The sequence below is a fragment of the Gekko japonicus genome, unplaced genomic scaffold, assembly GCF_001447785.1.
Source record: "Gekko japonicus isolate JY-2015 unplaced genomic scaffold, Gekko_japonicus_V1.1 scaffold569, whole genome shotgun sequence".
In the NCBI taxonomy this organism is placed as follows: Eukaryota; Metazoa; Chordata; class Lepidosauria; order Squamata; family Gekkonidae; genus Gekko; species Gekko japonicus.
Window position 1 is genome coordinate 844,068 of NW_015164681.1, and position 9,217 is coordinate 853,284.

General features: G+C 44.3%; 1 protein-coding gene across 1 annotated transcript in view; it reads right to left on the reverse strand.

Moving 5' to 3' along the window:
- The window catches only part of TBC1D4 (TBC1 domain family member 4), a 166,071-nt gene that overhangs the window by 35,163 nt on the left and 121,691 nt on the right, over positions 1–9,217 (reverse strand). The gene's annotated exons all lie outside the window — the stretch shown is intronic.

Below are 9,217 nucleotides of genomic sequence, written 5' to 3' on the forward strand. Positions count from 1 at the left end.
GATAGATCGGGCTAAAAGACTGTATACATAAAGGCACCTGGGGGCAAGAGGCTCAACCGAAACATATTAAGCCTTCTTTTTCCAGTTGCACTGACATTCCAAGGAACAGCTGCATGCAAAGAAGCAAATCAAGATCAAGAGCCAGGCCCTTAGTTCTGCATTGCCAGTCTTAATTCGCTTTGTAACTATGGTCTCTAGAGTTATTAAAGGGTGGAAGCAGGGAGACGGGGGCTCCCTCAGAGAAACCTCTCCCCACCCCTTCTATCTGTACCCGTTTATTAAAATCGTGCTCCAAATGAAAACCATTCAGGGAGAGGGGCAAAAAATGATCAGGGATTGTCCTTATGAAACTATGCTCCTAATGCCACCTCAACCAACAAAAACAAGAGGTGGAACTCCAGGGAAGCAATAAGCATGTGTGAGTGAGCCAGATCTTTGTTCACTCCTTATGAATCGCTGTTGAAGAGATAAGCCTCTTAAATTGAGCAGCCACTTGCCTCTTTGGCAGAAAAAAAATGAAGTGAAAAAGTCTAGCCACGCATAGGGTTCCCTGCCATGCATATGAATCACTTCTTTGGACTGCAGTCATGGTTCTGTTTTTGGTTTTTTTTTAAAGTCACTGTTTATCAAAACCACACCTGGTCTGTTAAGGAATAATGCTACAACTGATCAATCAGGGTGTCTACTGACTAAAGAATGAATACCCTTGCCAGACCCGTTTTGTAAGTCCTTTTTGCTTACTTGTTACCTACCAGGTGCTCTACACTACAGCACACTATGATGGGGATATGCACTTCGCGTACTAGGGGGAGGGCCTATGGTACTGCGGTAGAGAGATCATGCTTTGCAATGTGAGGTTCAAAGCTCTAAAGGTCCTGTTGAGGGGGGGTGAGATAGCAGAGATGAGCAAGACCTTTGAAAGTCAGCCAGGATAGACAATTCTGGATTAAATGGATCAATCATCTGACTGTATATAGACCAGTTTCATATGCATACCATTACACATCTAAGGTCCCAGGGAATTAATATAGCCAATGGGAGAGCCACTTAAGTTAGGAAAAGTCTTCAAACTTGAGTCAAAAGGTTAAAATTGTACAATGCAAAATCGTACAATGTAAACCGCTCAAAGCCCTTCGGGGATGAGCAGTCTAGAAATTGAAAGTTAAATAAAAAATAAATAAAATAAATATTTTAACAAATAATTAAATTTTGCTCAGTGGAGTGGTTGGCTAAAGGCAAGTTCCACCTCATTATCTTCAGAACTTCCTTAAGCATCTGAATCTGCCAATTACTTAGGCAAGATTCAAGTCATTACAAGACAAGGAAGGGGTAGCAGTCACATATCAAGGCAAAGGCAAAGGAAGATTCCCTTGAAATCTACCTCAACAGCCTAACATAGATCATTAAATCTTCAACCATAACACAAATCACAACTCCAAACCTGTCTCACAGAAATTTAGCCCTAAAATACAAATCTCATCTGCTCCATCAGTTGGGGAAAAAACAGAAACACAAAATATCAATCCAGTTTTTTTTAAAAAAAAATTCACAAAACATTCAGAAATAAAAGTTTCCGAAATGTCAAAATGGGAAGTTTTAGTACATCCTAGCAGACAAGCTCAGAGTAAAAAAGCAAGAACAGAGAGAGAAAGCTTGACTGCTCTCAGAGGATGTGTGTAGTGTACCTTCCCGGTTGGGGAAGACAGAGAACATGTCCTGCTAGGATAATTTAAGCATGGGCTTGTGGCAGGAAAAGGTGTCCTTCAGATACCTGGGCTCCAAGTTTTAATTGCAATGAAGTCCGAGAAGCACAAGTCCTGTCCATTCACTGTCCGAGCAATCCAGGGAATGCCACATGCAGGTGGCAGCAATAAAAAATAAATAAAATAAATATTTTAACAAATAATTAAATTTTGCTCAGTGGAGTGGTTGGCTAAAGGCAAGTTCCACCTCATTATCTTCAGAACTTCCTTAAGCATCTGAATCTGCCAATTACTTAGGCAAGATTCAAGTCATTACAAGGCAAGGAAGGGGTAGCAGGTCACATATCAAGGCAAAGGCAGATTCCCTTGAAATCTACCTCAACAGCCTAACATAGATCATTAAATCTTCAACCATAACACAAATCACAACTCCAAACCTGTCTCACAGAAATTTAGCCCTAAAATACAAATCTCATCTGCTCCATCAGTTGGGGAAAAAACAGAAACACAAAATATCAATCCAGTTTTTTTAAAAAAAAAATCTCACAAAAACATTCAGAAATAAAAGTTTCCGAAATGTCAAAATGGGAGGTTTTAGTACATCCTAGCAGACAAGCCCAGAGTAAAAAACAAGGACAGAGAGAGACAGAGAGAGAATGCTTGACTGCTCTCAGAGGATGTGTGTAGTGTACCTTCCCGGTTGGGGAAGACAGAGAACATGTCCTGCAAGGATAATTTAAGCATGGGCTTGTGGCAGGAAAAGACGTCCTTCAGATATCTGGGCTCCAAGTTTTAATTGCAGTGAAGTCCGAGAAGCACAAGTCCTGTCCAGGGAATGCCACATGCAGGTGGCAGCACTGATGCATACCCACAGTTGCCAAGTAGAAGAAGGGCTTCCCTACTAACTTCAGTTTTGGAAGCAGCCCTTTGATTGCCTCGGTGGTGCTAAGAGAACAATGCTGGACTCTGAAGTCAATGGGAAAGGCTTGTACAAGCGAAAGGAGAAAGGAACTCCTTAGAGCCGACATTTGTAAGCTCCTCTGTCAACCTTTCTTTCTTAAAGGAAAAATTAAAAAAACTAGGCTCAACCACAGAAGCCGTATTCTTGTAGGTAAAGGCATAAGGACTCGTCCACCAAAACAATTATTTTGCTCACTGACTAGGTCAACAACTCAACTCCTTCTTGGTTTTAGCCGTAGCTACGGTTGCCAGCTCTGGGTTAGGAAACACCTGGAGATTTTAGCAGTGGAGTCTGATGATAAAAAGCATGATAAAAAGTAGAGACATCACCCTGCCAACAAAAGTCCGCATGGTCAAAGCAATGGTAATCCCAGTAGTCATTGTATGGCTGCGAGAGTTGGACTATAAGGAAGGCCGAGCGCCGAAGAATAGATTCTTTTGAACTATGGTGCTGGAGAAGACTCTTGAGAGTCCCTTGGACTGCAAGAAGATCAAATCAGTCAATCCTAAAAGAAATCAACCCTGACTGTTCCCTGGAAGGCCAGATAATGAAACTGAAGCTCAAATACTTTGGCCACCAAATGAGAAGGGAGCACTCACTGGAAAAGACCCTGATGCTGGGAAAGATTGAAGGTCAAAGAAGAAGGGGACAGCAAAGGATGAGATGGTTAGACAGTGTCATAGATGCAATGAACATGAAATTGAGCCAACTTCAGAGGACGGCGGAAGACAGGAAGGCCTGGCGTGATCTGGTCCATGGGGTCGCGAAGAGTCGGACTCGACTGTGCGACTGAACAACAACAACTGAAGACTACGAGGCTTGGGGAGGAGAGGGAATGCAGTGGGATATGATGCCATTAGAATCCACCTTCCAAAGTGACCACTTTCTCCAGGTGAACTGATCTCTGCCACCCAGAGATCAGCTGTAATAGGGGGATCTCCAGCCACCACCTGGAGGTTGGCAAGCCTAGCTGTAGCCTCTCAGCCTTGGCTTTGCCCACGACTCACCAGATTCCACCAATTGGCCCCATACAAGGGACAGGTATTTTAGAAGTCAAAATTTGCCAGTCCTATGTCACCCCAGACTGTGGACACTGGCTTGTGCCTGACCGCTCTCTTCAGCAAAGTCTGTAGTAACCTGTCTAGATTCCTATGGGCCTGTATGACAGAATTACTCCTCTGGGCCTTCCATTGAAGCAGTCTTACTTGGCCTACTATCAGCTTCTCTGATGGTTATGCCAGAGTGCCAGTGTGTTAAACTGTTTTATGCAGGGGTCATTTCCTGCGGGAGCGCACAGGAGCGGAGCTCTGGCAGTAAGGAGCCCAGGGGGCGGGCACATGCAACAAGCCCCGCCCCCTGCTCCCAGTAGCCCTCAGTTGGGCGACGAGGAGCAAGAAGCAGCCAGGTAAGTTGCAGAGCCCCCCCCAGCCCACCTTCAGGTGCAAGCTCTCCCTCCTCTGTGAGGGCAGATCTGCGCGTCCCCCCACCCCAGCTAGCAATCCAAAACAGTCCAGTGGCACCTTTAAGACCAAGTTTTATTCAGGTACAAGCTCTCCCTCCTCTGTGAGGATCTGCACGTTTCCCCCCCCCCCAATAGCTAGCAATCCAGAACAGTCCAGTGGAGCCTGAGTGGTGGGTGTTGCCTTCTGACACACTTCCAGTGATGTCAGGGGGTGTGGCATATGCTAATAAGTTATGCTAATGAGCTCCTGCACCTCTTTTTCTATGAAATGACCCCTGGTTTTATAGAATATTTGTATTTTCATTTATGTTGTTGACCATCCCAAGTCCCAACTGCCAAGGAAGGGGCGGGATTTTTTTAAAAAACCCAAATGAAATAAATAATAAGTAAAACAAATAAGCCAGTCTTCAGCCTAAGGAACCTTCCTTCGTTTGGCAGAAGAGCCACTTAAGATGGACGAAAACTCCAAAGCAGAGCGGTAGGATACAGGTCTGAGCCACCAACTTTCTTCCATTATTCCCTTCCCCGTTTAGAGCCGCTACCAGACTTAGGCCAGAAACCATCCAGCGCTTAACTTTACGGACAACCAAGAGTTTATATGTTACCCTTTGTAGGGTACAATCAGATGCAGGTCCCCTACATATAATGGAGCACTATATCAAGTCCTTCACTTTTATGTCCTACACAAGTAGGGTTGCCAAGTCGATCTTCTGCCAGAGTGGGGGGCTCCCGGCCAGCGTCTGGTATGCGCGTGCGAAGCGTGCGCGCACTGCATGCACGTCACCCGGAAGTGACGTGACGACGGTAGGCACGCTGGGGGCGGGGCCACGGCCATACGAGGGAAAACCATAGTTTTCCCTCGGATGGCCGTGGCCCCACCCTCAGCGTGCCCGGCATGGTCGTGTCACTTCCAGGTGATGCGCACGGTGGGGAGGTACACAAGCCAGAAGATCAAGAATATTTAGGGGGTTCCTCCTAGTTTGCATTTCCAAAAGAGGACGTTTATAAATCAGGGAAACAACAGAGACAGGGAAGTATTTAATATTCTTATTCCTACAACTTCTTGTTGTATAAATCTCACCATCACCAGGCAGTAGTCCCTCAAAGCAATATTTACAGGTAGGGTAAAATGCTAAAGTTAATCACCACCAACAGGTATAAGCTGAGTAAACAATACACCACATAGCAAAAAAACAACACCGAACTACATGAAGGTAGAAAGTAGGACAGGAGAACTGAAGAATGAGGATTCTTTTTTTAGAAGCATGAATCTCGGCTCACCCAAATCTTACTCCAATGTAACCACATTAATTTCTAAAATGCAAAAAAAAAAAAGTTACAAGTACGTGGAGTATATTTATTCAGCAATTTCAACTGGGGTGTGTGTGCAGAAGATAATGGGTCTGCAGTCCACCTCCCCACCTCCTTTTGAAGGATTTAATACAGCAGCTCCCACAAAGCTGCCCTAGACTTAACTAGTTATTTGAGAGCAAGACTCTTCTGAGAAAATCTAAACACACCGCACACACCACTACGCGTGACGGGAAAAGCCTGAAGGCAGGATACTCTTTAATGAAGACGACAAAGTTGAGCTTACATCAACGGACGTTGTACTAAACGGATTCCTGTGACCATTAAATATTTTTAAAATGTAAGAACTGAATGATAAAGAATAAAGCAACGTATCTTCTCTCAAGGTGTCTTGTATTGTGAAAAGTACATCAATTCATCCAACAGCCTACCTTCCCACAGAGTTAACAAGCATGGATGTTTACCGGAAAAACCTAAAAACTGTTTTGACAGAAAGCACCCCCTCCCCCCAATGTTTCAGGGATTTATTGGGTACAAACTCCACAGCAGAGGAAAAAACTACTAAGTTTTGCTGATAGATTATTATCATGCTTTTAGTTCCCAGCACACGTAAACAAGGTGTTCTGGCAAGAGAGAGATGTGTTTATAGTTTATTCCCGGTGCTTTAAAACATGCAGCAGTTACACGCCCTGTTCCTTTGACATCAGATTATTTCACAACTCAGTACTGAAAACAAGTGTGAATAAAAGTATCCCAGAGATAGCCATTGGCACATAATATGGCTAACCCCCCCACACACACACACACATTTTTCCTGAAGGTCTTTCTTTGCTGTGAAGCAGTAACTAAACCAGATTTACTGTGAAAAAACTTAGGTTTACCCTTTTGCACTTTAACCTTAAGCAGCCAATAACATTATCGTGAAACAGCCAAAAGAGACAGACAAAATACTTCACCTACCTGTAGGACCACTTAAAGTACAACCCTACACTGGTAGCCTCTTTACTTAAATGACTCTATCAAAGAGATCGGCTACCTAAATTTACACTGAAATTACAGAAGTCCTTTTCTTCTTCCTTCAAGTGTCATTAGCTGACTGCTGAGTTTCTCCAAACACAAGCAACGGTCTTTCCTCAGGGAGGTGTTTCCCCCCATCAAAACAGAACATTGTACCAGCCTTCCAAAACTCTGATTTCAAAATAATACCCTCCTCCCTTTAGAAACACTCCTATATGCACAAAAGTATAACACACGGAGCTATAGTTGACTGAGCGTTTGCTCTTTAATGCTATTGACAGATTTTGCAGCCTCCCTCTCAGGCAAACGCATTTGCTTTCAGTTCAACTTCTCGTTTCCTCTGACAGAAAAAAAAAAAACCATATAAAAAATTACAGCAAGGTCACCTTACTTAGTAATCCTGATATTAAGTTGAGGAGGGAAAACTCGGAAAAGCAGTTTAAATTATTACTTCAGCAGGCTAAAGTGATCCGTAACGACCAAAGCCTTCTTACCCTGAAGCAGCGGAGTCCTTATCAGTTTTGATCCTCCCACAAGCAGATCCCAAAGTTGTTCATCTCTTCACATTGGTCTAACCATGGTAAAAACACATCTGGTTTTTCTGTTTACTCTACTGTCCCCGAACGCTGCCCCTGAAGGACAGGTCACCAGCGTGAGAGACAAACTGAGCCACTCCCGCAGGAAGAGGGAATTTGTGGAAGTTACCCCCAACCCTTCCAACTTGGACAGATTCAACCCCATATCTAAATATGCTACTAGTCCTATTTAGATCGCTTGAAACCATTTTCATCCAAGTAACACTGTGCACAGAAGTTCAGTGGATTTTTTTTATCTTGGCAAGCCACGTTCTACAATATCCTTCTACAATATCCTTCACAATTCCACCTTCGATAATGCTTTCCACCAATTCACTGAGAACAGATGTTAGGATTACTGATCTGTGACTTCCCGGTTGGCAACTGTCCAGCTGGGTTAACAAAAGCTGCTTTGGGTGAAAAGCTGTATTTTAGTTGTTGTTGTTGTTGTTATACGGTCAGCAATTTTACATCTGAGTTCTTTGGGCATTTTTTTTTTCCCTTTGGATTTATACCCCGCCCTTCACTACCCGAAGGAGTCTCAGAGCGGCTTACAAACTCCCCTCCCCACAACAGACACCCTGTGAGGTAGGTGGGGCTGAGAGAGCTCTGACAGAAACTGCTCTTTTTCAAGAACACCTGTGCCGGAACTATGGCTTGCCCAAGGCCATCCAACAGCTGCAAGTGGAGGAGTGGGGAATCAAACCTGGTTCTCCCAGATTAGAGTCCGCGCACTTAACCACTACACCAAACTGCATTCCATTCAAACCCAGCAGTTTTATTGTTTATATTGATGTTCTTAGTAATAGGATCCTCCAGCTCCTGACTGCCTTAATGCCAACTTACGTTTGTTTAGTCCTCCATCCTGGGGACTTACCTCTGTGATTGGCAACCAGGCTAGAAAAATCCTGAACAGTTGTACCCTTTTCTAGTTCCCACTATGCATTCTGAGCTTCAGCGACTGAAAGCCGGTTCCACAAACCACATTTATTCCACAGAATGCTCTGTCCTGACCGTCCCTTTCAGCTTCCTTCTAACAAATCTCCTCATTTTAGAGAGACTTCCTCTTTTGAAACCAAATATGAGATCACTGGACTTTCTGGGCAAACTTTCCATGTATAGGTGTTCAAGTTGCTGGAGCTGGTCATTGTTCTAAGTGGCTCGACCACACTTAGATCTTGTACGGAGCCACACGGGCCCTTTCTATGACTGATATCACGTTACAGAACAACCAGTGTGATGGTAACTGTAACCACCCATTATTACAATCTTTTTGGCCGCATCTGTTTTCTGTTTCATCTCAAGATTATGCTTAGAGGGGTTGGTGAGGTGAGGGGGACAGGATTCAGCCCTCAAAGGTAACAGTGCGGGGGACGTAAGTATTAGATCTTCATCCGACTATGCACTTAGTCCTCCAAATCGCAATCTCAGCCTTCGCTTCAGACTTCTTTGGCTATCATACATTTATCCTACCTGTCCTTCAAGGAGCTGAAGGGGGCCTACATACCACTCCTCTCCTCCATTTTATCCTTACAATAATTCTGTGAAGCAGGTCGGCTGTGAAGCAGGTCGGCTGTGAAGCAGGTCGGCCTCGTGGCCATGTAGAGATTCAAAGCTGAATCTCCTAGTTCGATACCTGAACCACTTCACCATATCGGCTCTTCGTCACTCAACTATATAATCGACTCAAGCAGGGGTGTCAAACATGCGGCCCAAGGGACGGATCACGCCCCCGGAGGGCTTCTATCAGGCCCGCAGTGGAACTGCCGGTCTTCTGCTTCTTCTTCCAGTTCTGCTGCGTCACCATAGGCTTGCAGCTTACAGATACACACCTGAGCAGCATACTCAAGATTGCAGCAGCACAGACATTTTGATGCAATAATTCAGAGCAAGAGGTGTCAGTTATCAGACATTGTTAAATAAACAAAATATTGCAAGAGTGCTAACGTTTTAAGCATGTTTTTATTTTAAGGTAAAAAAAAAACCCCTTTGCGTTTGTGTCCTTTATAAAGTTTATATCTCCGCTGCCTGGCATTACGTTTTATGGCACACATGGCCCGGCCCAACAAGGTCTCATTTATGCCAAATCTGGCCCTCATAACAAATGAGTTCGACACCCCTGAGCTCGAGGATAATCTCCCCCCCCCCCCGAGATCTCAATATCTGACAGTCTCTTCCTTTTAAATAC